Source organism: Eubalaena glacialis, chromosome 20, assembly GCF_028564815.1.
Source record: "Eubalaena glacialis isolate mEubGla1 chromosome 20, mEubGla1.1.hap2.+ XY, whole genome shotgun sequence".
NCBI classification, from domain to species: domain Eukaryota; kingdom Metazoa; phylum Chordata; class Mammalia; order Artiodactyla; family Balaenidae; genus Eubalaena; species Eubalaena glacialis.
In genome coordinates this window covers 17,004,348-17,020,646 of record NC_083735.1, presented here as the reverse complement: position 1 = coordinate 17,020,646, position 16,299 = coordinate 17,004,348, and the positions used below count along the sequence as shown (strand labels likewise).

The window sequence follows — 16,299 nt, the reverse complement described above, 5'->3', positions numbered from 1 at the left end:
ATGAGACAACTGTAAGATTAAATTTTTAAAAACCAATAATTTAGAAGATACTCTTCTTTTATGTTCTTAAAAACTAAATTTATAATTCAATGCCTCCATTTCTAAATTCTTTAATGTTTAGGGTATACAAAGAGGCTTCAAATTCCAAATGAAAACCTAAATTAAGTGTTTAAATTTGTATTTTAATAATCAAAATTCTACCAACTTACAACTTATAAGTTTTTTTTTTTTTGAGAGAGACTATGGGAAAGTTATTTATTTATGTATCTATCTATCTATTCATTTATCTAGTTATTTATTTATACATTTCTCTTAGGACCCATATCTTATTAATATCAGTTCTCCATTGACTAAGTTTGTTTTAATGTAAACATGAATGGTATAGAACATTGTTCTAAAAATATAAATGCTCTTATGATTTTATGAAACCTGACTCTATCAGAATTGAAAATAAGGTGAATCACAAATTCTTGTTTTTGTCATTTGACGTTTGCTGTGGTTGGACTTTGCATTTTTAAGTATCATAAGTAATTTTGATTTTAATAGCACTTTAAAAATTTATGATTTTTTACAGTGTATAGGAGACAAAAAGAGATTTTGACAATTATTTAATCTTTCTGGTTTCTAGTTCTGATTCTACTGCTAACTAGATGTCTAATCTTAAATGTATTTCTTAAACTTTCTTGGCACCTATTTTACTCATCTGATACATGCAGGCTTGGACCAAGTCCATAATTTTGTATACTTTTTATTCTGCCTTGAAATGTATGATGGAAGCTATTCTCCTCTCGTTCACACTTCCAAGTTGTTCCCAAGAATGTCCTAGATTCCTAGGGTAATTATTAATGCTGTGAACAATTGCAAGTTAATTAGTGTCTCTGAACTTCAATTTACTCATTGGTAGATGAAGATATTATTAACTATACAAAGAAAGGTATGAAAAGAGTACAGGGTCTGGCATAGAAGAAATACTTATCAAAGGTTAGTTATTATAATATTAGGACCAAATCTTATATAATTATAGTGTGTTATTAAATACTTATATATTGTTACAACTATTGTCATTATTATTTAACTCCAGTAACATCTTACCCCATTAAAAAATGTATTTAAGTACAGTATTTTATAGGAATAATTTTGTATCTATTAACATTTTATAATGAAGTAAATTATCTGAACTTCTATGCTGCTCATGCAACACAGGTTTAGGAGCCCTGAAGTACATGATTGGAAAATATCCTTTGTGTGCCATAATTCTGTGTTCTCTAGCATCCCTGTATTAATTGACTAGGGCTGCCATAACAAAATACCATAGCCTGGTGGCTTTAAAAACAGAAATTTATTTTCTCACATTTCTGTAGGCTGGAAGTCCACGATCAAGGTGCTTGCAGATTTGGCTTCTCCTAAGGCCTCTCTCCTTGGCTTATAGACAGCTACCTTCTCTCTGTGTTTTCACATGTCCTTTTCTCTATGTGCATGTGCTTTCCTGGTGTTTTTCCCTTTTGTAAAAAGGTCCCTTGTCCTATTGGATTAGGGACCTACCCATATGACCTTATTTAACTGTAATTATCTACTTAAAGGCCCTATCTCCAAATACAGTTACAATGGGAGTTAGGGCTTCAACATACAAATGTTGGGGGAAATAAATCAGTCCATTACAATCCCATATGGCCATGCCTTCCTTATTCAGCACTGGAGAATTATCAAAGCACTTTCTGGGGTATATTAGCTCTATATAAGGTCTTGTTGGATCATGCAAAAAACAAAGACTAAGTCCTGAGAGCAGATAACATGCTTTGCTTCAAAGTTGTATGTGTGCCCTTAAGTTATATTTAACTCGCTACTCATACAGAACACTTCTGTGACCAAATGTGTGCGTCACATTTCAGACTGATACTCTGAAAACAGCTCGATATTCTACAATTCAGTTCAGTTCTGCTGCTAACTGGAGTTAGGTCAGATCCCACAGGTTAAGGGCTCAGTCCAACAAGACTGCCCCCTATTTCAGATGCTAATCTGAAGTAGTAGGTCCCCAGGTTACCCACAACTTCTACAATTTAGATGTTCCCATGACCCCTTCCTTGGGCTGTATAATTTGCTGAAGCAGTTCACAGTCCCAAGAAAACAGTTTAACTATTGCCAATTTATTACAAAGGATATTTTAAAGGATATAATTGAACAGACAGATGAAGAGATACATATGGTGAGTTCTGGAAGAGTCCAGACCCCAGGAACTTCTTTCTCTGTGGAACCAGGGTATGCCACACTCCCAGTGTGTAGATGTGTTCACCAACCCAGAAGCTCTTGAAACCTTATATGAGGGAATTTTTATGGAGGCTGCATCACAATAGGCATGATCAATTATTATCTCAATTTCCAGCTCCTTTTATTTCTCAAACAAATGGGGGGTGGGGTTTAAGTTCCAAGCTTCTAATTGTGACTTGGCCTTTCTGAGACCAGCCTCTCTATCCAGGAGCCCACCAATAGTCATCTCATTAGAACCAAAGACAGTCTTATCACCCAGGAAATTTCAAGGGATTTAAGGACTCTGTGTCAAGAACCAGGGTCAAAGATCAAATATTAAAACAAATTATTCTCATAGCACTTCTATTTACAAGGGTTTTAGGATCTCTGTCAGGAACCAGGTATATATTTCTTATTATTTCATAGAAATTATTTCAAAAAAATGCTTACTCATGGTGTGGTCCAGACTACATTTCCATCAGAATGGCAGAACACATATTCTGAAATGTACTTATGCTATAAAACACACATATGCTGGCTGAATTATAACCATAAACATTTAAATGCATTGCTGAGTCTGTAAGAAAGTACCAGAGAGCCCCAAAGGCCTCTATACCCAAGGCTACCTTAGGATCCTAAGAAGGATGGGGGCTCTTGTCAAGAAGTGGGAGAAGCCGCTTCCTCAGTGATTTATCCTAGTGAACAAGAACTCTTCTGTCATATGCAGACATAAAAATACAACATTCAGCAGAGCCAGGCTCCTATTCAAACTATCATAAAATATGATATATTATGTCCTATTATGAAAAACATCTTTGAGCTATCTATATACTAGATTAAATATGAAAACTAAACTTAAACTAATGGACTGAATCTTTCCTTTTTATTTTATTGGCCCAAACTATTCCATGTATTCTGTTCATTCTATTCTTTGTGTAGTCAGAAAGCTCTATTTTTCAGGTTTACCACATTTCATTGGAAATAGAACATTGAAAGGGACCCCCAAACTTTCAGGGTTTGTTTATGCTAGTAATATTTTAAAAGGGATAATCCAACTTAGAATTACTTCTTTACTCCTTCACCAAAAATCATGTAATCAACGCATGCACCAGATGGGCTATGCTCATTGACTGAAAGCCAGATAAACTCCCTAGCTGTGCAATGCAAAAAAAAGAAAAGAAAAAAAAAAAGTTGCATTCAAGAAAGTTAATTGTTTTCAGAAAACCATACTTTGAATGGAATTGGAGCAGTGCTATGATAGTGGAGAATACAAAATACAGACACCATAACCATTAAAGTCAAAGTAAACCAGGATTTATTTGCATTTTTTAATGGGCATGCAGAAGGAGGCAGGTGATATTACAGTGTTTACACCAAACCACATGAGTTAAATGGGCTAAAAGAAACAGTTGGATTATCCATGTGTCAGCATTCTAATCCTATCACGCTTGTCAGCACCGTAATTTCCAACATATCACTTAGTTTAAAATACAGTAGGGGAGAGCGGGAATGTTTGTTTTCTTCTGATGACCCATATGACTCAGAGCAAAGTAAAGACTTAGAATACTTCAGAAAGTGAGGGAGCATTGCAAATTACAGTGGTTTTGTTCACAGCTGTATAAATTTATTTTTTCTGTAAAGCAGGTACACACTGAGCCATATTTCCTAGGGCCCAAATTCCTGAAACAGTAATTTTCCAATCTTCTCTGGTTGCAAGAAACCAAACAGCTTCCAAGTTTGCCTAACTACAGTGAAACAATTTTGGAAATGAAAGAATCTTGCTTAATATTTACTTTTGGATGAAAGTTTTCCAATGCAGCAAAACTAGGCTCCACAACATAGACGTATGCCTACTTTTATCACTGTATGAGCGCCCTTATATAATACTTAAGAAATTATTTAAGAAAATAACAAAGGTCATGGGAGTCCAGACTTATGTTTCCATCAGAATGGCAGAGTAGATATTCTGAAATGCCCTTCTGGCATAAAATATGCAGATGTTGGATAAATTACAACCATAAATTTAAAAAAAATTTTTTTAAATTTATTTTTTATACAGCAGGTTCTTATTAGTTATCCATTTTATACATATTAGTGTATATATGTCAATCCCAATCTCCCAGTTCATCACACACACACACACACACACACACACACACACACACACACCCCTGCCGCTTTCCCCCTTGATGTCCATATGTTCGTTCTCTACATCTGTGTCTCTATTTCTTCCCTGCAAACCAGTTCATCTGTACCATTTTTCTAGGTTCCACATAGATGAGTTAACATACGATATTTGTTTTTCTCTTTCTGACTTACTTCACTCTGTATGACAGTCTCTAGATTCATCCACATCTCTACAAATGACCCAATTTCGTTCCTTTTTATGGCTGAGTAATATTCCATTGTATATATGTACCACGTCTTCTTTATCCATTCGTCTGCCGATGGGCATTTAGGTTGCTTCCATGACCTGGCTATTGTAAATAGTGCTGCAATGAACATTGAGGTGCATGTGTCTTTTTGAATTATGGTTTTCTCATGGTATATGCCCAGTAGTGGGATTGCTGGGTCATACAGCATAAACTTTTAAATGCATTGCTGTATTTACAAGAAGATGATGAAGATTCCGCAAGGACCTCCAACCCTGCTTCTCCCCCCAACACTGTAAGCTGATACCAGAGTGGTAAATAAATATGAAGACTGGGCTGCCCTGAATGCAAGGGCCTTTGGCAGGCATAGAGAGCTTTGATGGAAATCGGACACTAGATCTTAGGTCTGGCAGAGGAAAATCTAAATCTGAGGATGCTGTACAAATAGTGGACAGCTCAAGTATAAGTTTTAAGCTGGGAACTGTCCTTTTGGGATAAATAGAATCAATCCAGAAAACAGGTTATTTTTGTAGGCTCCAGGTGAGAAAAAAAATGATGATGCTAATTTTTCTCTGAGAATTGCTAAACTTTTCTCACATGGGTCTGTGATTTGAATTTACATTCCCTGCACAATCAGGGAAATCTCAACTATAAAAATTAACTTAAAGTTCTGGCAAGTAGGTAGCACCTCCTGTCAGGAGTAAAGGAATATTCTTTTAATGAATATCATCCTTAATCCAGGTCCTCAGTGTTCCTAAGAATTAGGTTTGGACAAATAAAATTTAACAATGAAAAATATAACAAATATATGAGTAATCAGGACCTATCAGACTTATACCTAGGACTTTGTAGAGTGGAAATATCAGACATAGAATATAAGATGTCAATAAAAGTCATTGACATTTATAACTCAATGGAAGAATTAAAGAGTAATTTAGATATACCTGAAAAGAGAATTAGTGAGACAGAAAACAGTTTTGAGAAAATTATTTATGTATTTACTTCCACCAAACAATTGATAAATATACCTTAAAGCACACACAAAACATTAAAACATTTGACCAGACATATTTTTAGAGTTTAATTTAAATATGATAAGTGGCATAGATTTTAAGGGTACAGATTTTACCATCTGTTAGGATGGTAGGATCTGTAGGTTGTTAACTGTAGGTTTTTTTAAGATGCTTTTCATCTAACCAGGGATTTTCCTTTTGTTCCTAATTTTCTGCATGATATTTAGAAATTAAATATCTAATAATTTTATAAAATGATTTATCTGCATCTTTGAAAAGGATGATATGAGTATTTTTCTTTATTGTTTTAATATGGTGAATACATTGGTTGATTTTTAAATATTTTAAACAATCTTGCTTAAGATCCTAGAATAAATCTCATTTGCCTATTGTGCTTTTTGTCATTTGCTGGATTCTAGGTTTTTATATGTTTTTAATAATTTGAGTCTATATTCATGATAGATACCTGTTTGTAATTTTCTTCTAATATCTTTATCAGGTTTTGATATCAGTTGTATGGTGGCTTTATTAGATAAGTTATGAATTTTTCCTTCTTTCACTATTTTCTGAAAGAAATTATAAGATTGGTATTATATCTTCATAAAATATACTATAGAATTTACCAATTAAGCCATTCATAACTATATTTTATTAGTGGGAAAGTTTTAAATTATAAATTTAAGATACACATATTTTTTCTATATCTTGATATGTCCATTTGTGTTTTAAAAGGAATTTTTCCATTTAATCTAATTTGAATTTATTGACATGAAGATTTTAGTGTTTGTATGATAGAAAGTGATGTCCTTCTTTCATTCCTCATATTAGTAAATTATTTCATTTATGTTTGATCAGTCTTCCTAAGTGTTAATCAATTTTACTAATCCTTTCAAAGCATTAGATTTTGATTTTGTTGATTTTCTCCATTGTCAGGTTTTCTGTTTTACCTATTTCCATTTTCATTTTTATTGAATCCTTTTTCCTACCTCCTTCTTGATTAATTTGCTCTTCTTTTTGTCACCTTTTAAGATATAAACTTAGATAATTTATGTTAGGCTTCTCTTCAAGTATATATTTCAAAAAATTAAATACAAAATAACTTTTAATTTCCCTTGTGTTTTTTTCCTTTGATCTTGGAAGTTTAAAGTTCACTGTTTAATTTTCAAATATTTGGGTATTTTCTAGCTATTTTATTATTTGTGATGTCTATTTTAATACTGCTATATTAAGAGAGTAAGAATGAACATATACTCCTTCATAATTTTGATCCTTCACAGGTTATTAAGGCTTGAATTATTAATCAACTTCCACGTTCATTTAAAAAAATGTATATTCTGAAGTTGTGGTGTAATTTTCTATAAATGTCAATTAGGCAATTTGGTTGATAGTGTTGTTCACATCCTCTATATCATCATTTTTTTCTGTTTCTGTTTTTTTTTAATCAATGACTGAATGATAGGTATTAAAATCTCTATTTGTCTATTGACATATTCTCCTTAGTTCTGTCAGTTTTTGCCTCATTTTTTTGGAAACATTGTTATTAGTTGTATTTAAACTTGTTTATGGCTTCCTGTTTCATTGAACTTTTATGATTATGAAATTTTTATCTTTATTTTTGGTTATATTGAATGTCTTGAAGTCTACTTTTTCTCAATAGTGTATAGCCATACCAGTTTTCTTATGCCTAATGATATCTTGGTCTGTATTTTCCTTCCCATGTATATATGTTCCACCTGTCTGTTTCTTTATATTTAAATGTATTTTTTTAAACTGCATATTGCAAGTTTGAGCTCTTAAAAAATAATTAATTTTGTTTATTATTTATTATGGCTATTTCTACTTTTTATATGGTATACTCAGTGTATTTTAGTTAATGTTAGTAATTGATAATGTACTGGTTTAAGTCTACCATCTTGGTGTTTGTTTTCTATTTGTCTCACTTCTATTCTTTGTTTTGTTCTTGCCTTTATGCTTTAATTTAGATGAATGAAATATTTTTTAGTGCTCAATTTTACCTTTTCTGTTATCTTTTAGCTATAACTCTTTGTGTGTGTTGAGTATTATTTTAAAGACTATGTGTATTACAATAATATTTCAACAATATCTCATAGTAATAATGGAAAAGACACAAAGTAAAGAAAGTAGGCAAGTTACAAAATAATATATAGTTTTATCACTGTTTCTCATCACACACACACAGAACCCATTTATTAACACATTTTTAGTATGTATTGTATTTTCCTCTGTATGGTAGATATGACATATGTATGATAGGATAAACAGTTTTGAAATTTTAAAAAACAAGAAATACTTGTATTTTTAAAGGGCCTATTCCAATCCCCTATTGTATTTTCATATTCACCTATTTCCAAGTTCTTAAAATATGAATTTAAGAAGGCAAGGCTTATACTTTCCATTATTTCTCTAAATCTTGTTTATAGTACCTAGTAGCTAAAAGTTAGGTACAACTGCTTGAAAAAGTATAAATATGTTAAACACTGACCCTGTGCAAGCTATTAATGAATAATATACCTCTTTTGGGTAATACAGAACTTGAGCAATTGTGATAATCGTAGGTTTTAAGTGATGAGTACTCTGTGTATCATTTTACTGTGGTTTTTCACTAACACAGACTATCAGCCTTACACATAAACAAATGTTTGTACCCAATTCAAATTAACTTTAAAATTAACTTTATAAGCAAAAACCCACTTTTAACAAGCAGACTTTAGTTAAGTTTTATATGAAGAAAATGATTCATTATTGGATTCCTTTAATTAGCAATCTTCCCTCAGGTATTTAACTTATGAATAACTTACTAGAAAAAAAAAGAAATAGCTATACAGAAATTCATCTATTGCACCAAATGAAGCATGCCTGTTGTTGAAAGTATCATACGAAAATACTCTTTCAATCCTTTAATTTCCCCTTTAAAAAAATCATGTTGATTATAATTTTGATTTATAAGAATTGTTACTCTAAGATCTTTATTTGAGCAATCTTTTTGATTTTATTATCCTTTAAAGGTTGATGTATTTTAACATTCACTGTTTATAGTATTAGTGATGCCATACATTATCTTATGCAAAGTGAAATGTTTATCTTTTACCTGAATTTTTTGCTCATTTACCACATCCCATTTGTTAAATTATCTCTCAGCCTGAAAACCCAGGCAAAGACTGTAACTTATCAACTAAAAATTAGAAATTACATTTGCCAATTACAAGAAAATGGGAGCAAACTGATGACACACTACAATATAAAATGAAACTAATGGTATCTATACTAATGAAATGAATCTGTCATCTTTCAATGTTGTGCAACATTTATAAGTATACTTTTAATACATCTGTACCATTGTGTTATTAGACAGATGGCATGTATAACCAGCCACGTGTATTATAAAAACATTCCCATATATTCATAACTTTGTTTGGCAGATACCATATCATGAAAGGTAATTTTTATATGGGAAAGCACCATGATGTATATTTTATTTTACATGTATATGTAAAATAAAAATTGACCAGTACATGAGATAATGTATAAATGATAAGAAGAACAAAAGTAGATAAACCTTTCTATGGCTGTTTTCAATTTCAAATAATATTTTACGCACGTAAATATAATTTTCACCAAATTAACTGTAAAACATGAAGTACAAAGAGAGGTGCTGATCATACCCTAATATTCCATAAAGACAATGAGGCAACTTTCCCAGTGAGGAGCCTAGTTATCAAAATCAAATATATTGTTATCATTCTTTATCATATTTATCATATTTTATAATTTATAAAGAGAACTCAAGGTGTTCATGAAGAGCCTTGTCTAGGTTTGGTTCTGTTGAGTGGAGATGGTCCAATTTTCCATCTTCTCTAAAAGATCCATTTTAGTTATATAACTAATGATTTTTTAAGTTTTTATTTTCATTTTAGTTTTCTTTTTAGCTAACCTACTTCCAATTTTTCCATTGCTTATACTTAATTATCAGTATGACAAATCACAAGCATGGTCTCAGATTTTGTTCTCTAATCTATGGAAAGAAGATTTGGGAAGGTTTGGAATGGATCCCCTCTATCCCATTTCCAATATTTGGGGTCTTTGAGCTTTACATTATATCATATGTATCATTAACCTGCACTAAAGCAAATAATTAATATGGTGAGAAGTTTCTCAATAATGTCTTCTTTAGTGCTGAGGTATTTTTTCAGAGAAAACTCTCTGTATGAGTAGCTCTTCTGCGCAACCAAGGTATTCAGCTCTCAAGTAGACAAGTGGGTCCAGATTAGCTGTGCAAGAGAACAGCTTTTTATTTTATAGATTCATCACCCACAACTGAAAAAGGAGAAGGAGGTACTTTGGATGGAAAAAGTTTTCTTTTGTATGCCAGTAGCACTGCTTTTAGCAATGCAGCTGAATTGCAAAGTTTTCTAAAGGCAGAGTGACAAGCAGATGCTTGTTACAGCAATCAATGAGCCTGGCTCACCAAACAAAGGTATTACATTGCTAAGAAGAGAACTTGCAAAATGGCAAGCACTCTGCCCACTAAATGCCCAACAGATAGTCCTCCTTCACTGATTCTTTACAATTTCTATCAGCACATCAACAGAAATTAGCGGCTGTGTTAGCAATCTGAGACATTCTGTTCAATTTAATAAGTATTCAGATAAAGCATGCGATCATGTTCTTTGGATTGATCTGTTACTCTGCAAATATAGTTAGCTCAAAGTTGTAAAATAGCTTTGGACATAAAGGGGTTCATAACACCTGTAATATATTCTTCATATAACATATTCCTTTATTCCTCGTGTGAATTTTTCATGCATCCAGAATCTTTTATTTTAATCAGACTTATAGATGGAGCTTTAGGCGCCTGTCTTCCTGACAGGAATGCCAGCTCCTTATGTAAAAGTTGGGGGAAAATAAAACCCATCTCTAGACTTTACATGAAATATATAAACCTAAATATTCAGAAAAGTTCAGTCAGCACTTAGGCTTCCTGAACTGCTTTGTAAAACCCAAAGGAGTTGCTGAGAAGATGGTGAATTTGAGGGGCCATTGAACACAGACCATTTTCCAATTACAGGCACACCTGTGCTGTATGGCTTTATGCTGATTTGTTGTGAGCATTTTACAGAGTGTTATTTTAAAAGTCCTTCAAATTCCTCATTCTTCAGTCCAAAATGGCCTGGGGGTGTTGCTGGGAGGTTAAATCTTATCAGAGACTTCTCACTGGGTTAATTTGATATCCTACCCACAGTGTAGAATGTGTGGCCTGGTTGAGTCTCAAATGCCACCCATACACACTCTAATTAACAGCTTCAGTGCATTGGCTTCTGGGGGGAAAAAAAGAGTGTTTTCTTTCAGTTAGTGAGAAACGAGTGTTGGAAAAACCAATGACTCAGCTCTTCAGCAGTGAAGCTATTTACATGGGCAAGAAAGGCTGCTGCAGCCTTCTAAAAATCTTGCTGCAGATATTTTTTTTCCTCTTTCTTTATGAAACTGTGGTTCAGGTAGAGCCATGCATTTTCAAGCATTTTTTGAACATCTGTTGCTTAAAATAAACATGTGCTTTGCTGCCAGAGGATCCAAACAATAATTACCTTAATTATTTCTGTTTACACTTAGAGAAATGTACTATCCAAAACTGCAATATGAAAGTTGTTGGGCTTTTAAACACCCCCTTTCTGTATAGTTAGTAAACAGTAAAGGATGGATATAAAGTTTTTCTGTATTTATGTGGAGGTTTCAAGAAACCACATTTTTAAAGTGCAGCTCCAGCATTTTCTAAATCCTTCCAACTATATTTTGGAAATCTCCTTTGGAGGAAATTGTTAATGAAGTAGCACAGTTTGCTTTTCTAAAGACAAAACTACATTCGGAATCTTTTCTAGCATTACTGTTGCTGTTACTCAAAATTTCAAAGTCAGAATGTCCTGGTAGTAGTGAGACACAATGCAAAAATAATATGTCTGAGACTTTCTTTATATGTGTCATCAAGAAAAGACATACACACTAACCCTTCTTATATATTGTTGGGCAAGTAGAGTACCAAGCTTCATGCCTTTATGTTCTTGACTGTCACATTGCAGAAAATATCCCGGCACTGAAGTTGGTGCCTTCTTCTTTTAATTTTGACCCTGTGAATTCAGTTAGAGTATATATTTTTTTTCTTCAGCAGTACTTAAATTTACTGGAAAAAATAGCTAAATTTATTAGCTTACCTTCAAGGATTTTGTTTTTAAAAATCACATAGCAGAAATGAATATAGATATCTGACATTACACCAATAAACCACCAGTGGTAAAGCCAGGAAATGCCAAGTGTACTAGTAATAAAAAAAATTGTCCAGGAACTTCAATGTACATTTACGCTTGTGAAAGGAAAACCAAAATGGAGTTGGGATTGCTAAGAGAGCTCTCTAAAATGGTGCCAAGAGGCCATTACGGATATGTGACTTATGTACATCTTAGCCTGAATAGAACCTGACTTTTGACCTGATGAAGTCATCCAGAACATCTGGCAGATACTCCCGACAGTCTAACTTAACAGACCCCTATCCTAAAACAACTCATGACCCCTTAAGGACAGATATTTTCTGTCTCACATCAGAGTCGATCAGAATTCTTACCAGGCACCTCTTGACAACCTCATGGCTTTTTTGTCTATATAAGCCCCTGACTCTTTCTCTTCCTCGGAATACTCTTTTGAGGTTACCAGTATCTTTGTGTCCCGAACTGTAATTCTTAAGACCCCATATAAACTCTTTTCTTATTGGCAGCCTTCTGCATTATTTGGGGAAGAGGAATTGACACCCTAAGGGTTAATTAAATACTACTTTTAGAGTCAGATTAATAACAAGCCTCATATTAACATTGGCTATACCATTAAAGTTGCTGTGAATCTGAGAATAAAATTCCTTTTTGTGTCTCAGTTCCTTACCTACAATATGGAAATAAAAATATGTGCTCACCTCTGGTAAGGGAATACTGTAAGCCTAACTCTTTTCATATTGAATCAGATTCCATTTATGTATGAAGTTGTTCTGAAGGTAAAATAGGCTCTTGGGTACCACTATTAACTCTTACAGGCCATTTCAGTGAATATATTAAGGTAGTAATTTATTTATTGGCCTTTTAGCTGAGGATGGTAGGGAAGCCTAAAGTCTTCTCAGGTTATAGTAACAACTTCAGAGCTTAACTGGTGCCTAATATATTAATAGCTGTAAATAGTGTTCAACTCATTACTAGTCAATGCCAGATCTGTAAAAGTTGGAGTGACTCTGTTCGTATAAACTTTCAAGTGTGTATTCTATAAAAAGTTTTGAAATTATCAATACTTTCTTCCTCTCTCTTAGTTATCCTTTTCCCAGCAACATAGAAGGAGGTTGAACAAAAATTAAGTTGTACATAAAACCAATGAGAATAGGCTTGCTAATAAAATCTAGAGGCACATTTGTGATGGTAGTAGAATTCTTTGGATTGTATTCATTGTTGACTCTGAAGCAGCATTCTCTCTCTTGGTTTCTTATGTATTTTTTCTAAGCAATTGAAACTGCATGTGTTCTTAATTTAGCTCATTCTACAATTGATTATATTAAGGTTAAATGTAGGAGGAGCTTCAAGATGGCGGAGGAGTAAGACGCGGAGATCACCTTTCTCCCCACAAATACATCAGAAATACATCTACATGTGGAACAACTCCTACAGAACACCTACTGAACGCTGGCAGAAGACCTCAGACCTCCCAAAAGGCAAGAAACTCCCCACGTACCTGGGTAGGGCAAAAGAAAAAAGAAAAAACAGAGACAAAGAATAGGGACGGGACCTGCACCAGTGGGAGGGAGCTGTGAAGGAGGAAAGGTTTCCACACACTAGGAAGCCCCTTCGCAGGCGGAGATGGCGGGTGGCGGAGGCGGGGAAGCTTCGGAGCCACGGAGGAGAGCGCAGCCACAGGGGCGCGGAGGGCAAAGCGGAGAGATTCCCGCACAGAGGAGCGGTGCCGACCAGCACTCACCAGCCCGAGAGGCTTGTCTGCTCAGCCGCCGGGGCGGGCGGGGGCTGGGAGCTGAGGCTCGGGCTTCGGAGGTCGGATCGCAGGGAGAGGACTGGGGTTGGCGGCATGAACACAGCCTGAAGGGGTTAGTGTGCCACAGCTAGCTGGGAGGGAGTCCGGGAAAAAGTCTGGAGCTGCCGAAGAGGCAAGAGACTTTTTCTTGCCTCTTTGTTTCCTGGTGGGTGAGGAGAGGGGATTCAGAGCGCCGCTTAAAGGAGCTCCAGAGACGGGCGCGAGCCGCGGCTATCAGCGCGGACCCCAGAGACGGGCATGAGACGCTAAGGCTGCTGCTGCCGCCACCAAGAAGCCTGTGTGCAAGCACAGGTCACTAACCACACCGCCCCTCCCGGGAGCCTGTGCCGCCCGCCACTGCCAGGCTCCCGCGATCCAGGGACAACTTCCCCGGGAGAACACACGGCGTGCCTCAGGCTGGTGCAACGTCACGCCGGCCTCTGCCGCCGCAGGCTCGCCCCGCATCCGTACCCCTCCCTCCCCCCGGCCTGAGTGAGCCAGAGCCCCCGAAGCAGCTGCTCCTTTAACCCCGTCCTGTCTGAGCGAAGAACGGACGCCCTCAGGCGACCTACACGCAGTGACGGGTCCAGATCCAAAGCTGAACCCCGGGAGCTGTGCGAACAAAGGAGAGAAAGGGAAATTTTCCCCAGCAGCCTCAGAAGCAGCGGATTAAATCTCCACAATCAGCTTGATGTACCTGCATCTGTGGAATACCCAAATTGACAAAGAATCATCCCAAATTGAGGAGGTGGACTTTGGGAGCAACGATATATATATTGTTTTCCCTTTTTCTCTTTCTGTGAGTGTGTATATGTATGCTTCTGTGTGTGATTTTGTCTGTATAACTTTGCTTTTATCATTTGTCCTAGGGTTCTGTCTGTCCGTGTATTTTTTTTTTCTCTTTCTTTTAGTATACTTTTTAGCAGTTGTTATCATTGGTGGATTTGTTTTTTTGGTTTGGTTGCTCTCTTCTTTCTTTCTTCCTTTTTTTAAATTACTTTTAAAATATTTTTAAATAATTTTTTATTTTAAATAACTTTATTGTATTTTATCTTCTTTTTCTTTCTTTCTTTTTCCTTTTTTCCTCCCTTTTATTATGAGCCGTGTGGAGGACAGGCTCATGGTGCTCTGGCCAGGCGTCAGGGCAGTGCCTCTGAGGTGGGAGAGCCAAGTTTAGGATATTGGTCCACCAGAGACCTCCCAGCTCCACATAATACCAAACATCAAAAATCTCCCAGAGATCTCCATCTCAACGCCAAGACCCAGCTCCACTCAATGACCAGCAAGCTACAGTGCTGGACACCCTATGCCAAACAACTAGCAAGACAGGAACACAACCACACCCATTAGCGGAGAGGCTGCCTAAAATCATAATAAGGTCACAGACACCCCGTAACACACCATCGGACGCGGACCTGCCCACCAGTAAGACAAGATCAAGCCTCATCCACCAGAACACAGGCACTACTCCCCTCCACCAGGAAGCCTACACAACCCACTGAACCAACTTTAGCCACTGGGGGCAGACACCAAAAACAACAGGAACTACGAACCTGCAGCCTGTGAAGAGGAGACCCCAAACACAGTAAGTTAAGCAAAATGAGAAGACAGAGAAACACACAGCAGATGGAAGAGCAAGGTAAAACCCCACCAGACCAAACAAATGAAGAGGAAATAGGCAGTCTACCTGAAAAAGAATTCAGAATAATGATAGTAAAGATGATCCAAAATCTTGGAAATAGAATGGAGAAAATACAAGAAACATTTAACAAGGACCTAGAAAAACTAAAGAGTAAACAAACAATGATGAACAACACAATAAATGAAATTAAAAATTCCCTAGAAGGAATTAATAGCAGAATAACTGAGGCAGAAGAAAGGATAAGTGACCTGGAACATAAAATAGTGTAAATAACTACCACAGAGCAGAATAAAGAAAAAAGAATGAAAAGAATTGAGGACAGTCTCAGAGACTTCTGGGACAACATTAAGTGCACCAACATTCAAATTATAGGGGTCCCAGAAGAAGAAGAGAAAAAGAAAGGGATTGAGAAAATATTTGAAGAGATTATAGTTGAAAACATCCCTAGTATGGGAAAGGTAAGAGTCAAGTCCAGGAAACGCAGAGAGTCCCACACAGGGTAAATCCAAGGAGAAACATGCCAAGACACATATTAATCAAACTATCAAAAATTAAATACAAAGAAAAAATATTAAAAGCAGCAAGGGAAAAACAACAAATAGCATACAAGGGAATCCCCATAAGGTTAACAGCTGATCTTTCAGCAGAAACTCTGCATATGAGAAGGGAGTAGTGGGACATATTTAAAGTGATGTAAGGGAAAAACCTACAACCGAGATTACTCTACCCAGCAAGGATCTCATTCAGATTTGACAGAGAAATTAAAACCTTTACAGTCAAGCAAAAGCTAAGAGAATTCACCACCAAACCAGCTTTACAACAAATGCTAAAGGAACTTCTCTAGGCAGCAAACACAAAAGAAGGAAAAGACCTACAATAACAAACCCAAAACAATTAGGAAAATGGTAATAGGAACATACATATTGATAATTACCTTAAATGTGAATGGATTAAATGCTCC

General features: G+C 35.6%; 1 long non-coding RNA gene across 1 annotated transcript in view; it reads left to right on the top strand.

Annotated features, from left to right (window-relative positions):
• LOC133081357 (uncharacterized) overlaps positions 1 to 13,350 on the top strand; it is a 394,489-nt gene extending 381,139 nt beyond the window's left edge. Inside the window, exon 3 of the long non-coding RNA XR_009698789.1 lies at positions 13,231 to 13,350. This is a non-coding gene — a long non-coding RNA (uncharacterized LOC133081357). The remainder of the gene's footprint in view (positions 1 to 13,230) is intronic.
• The last annotated feature ends 2,949 nt before the right edge of the window (positions 13,351 to 16,299 follow it).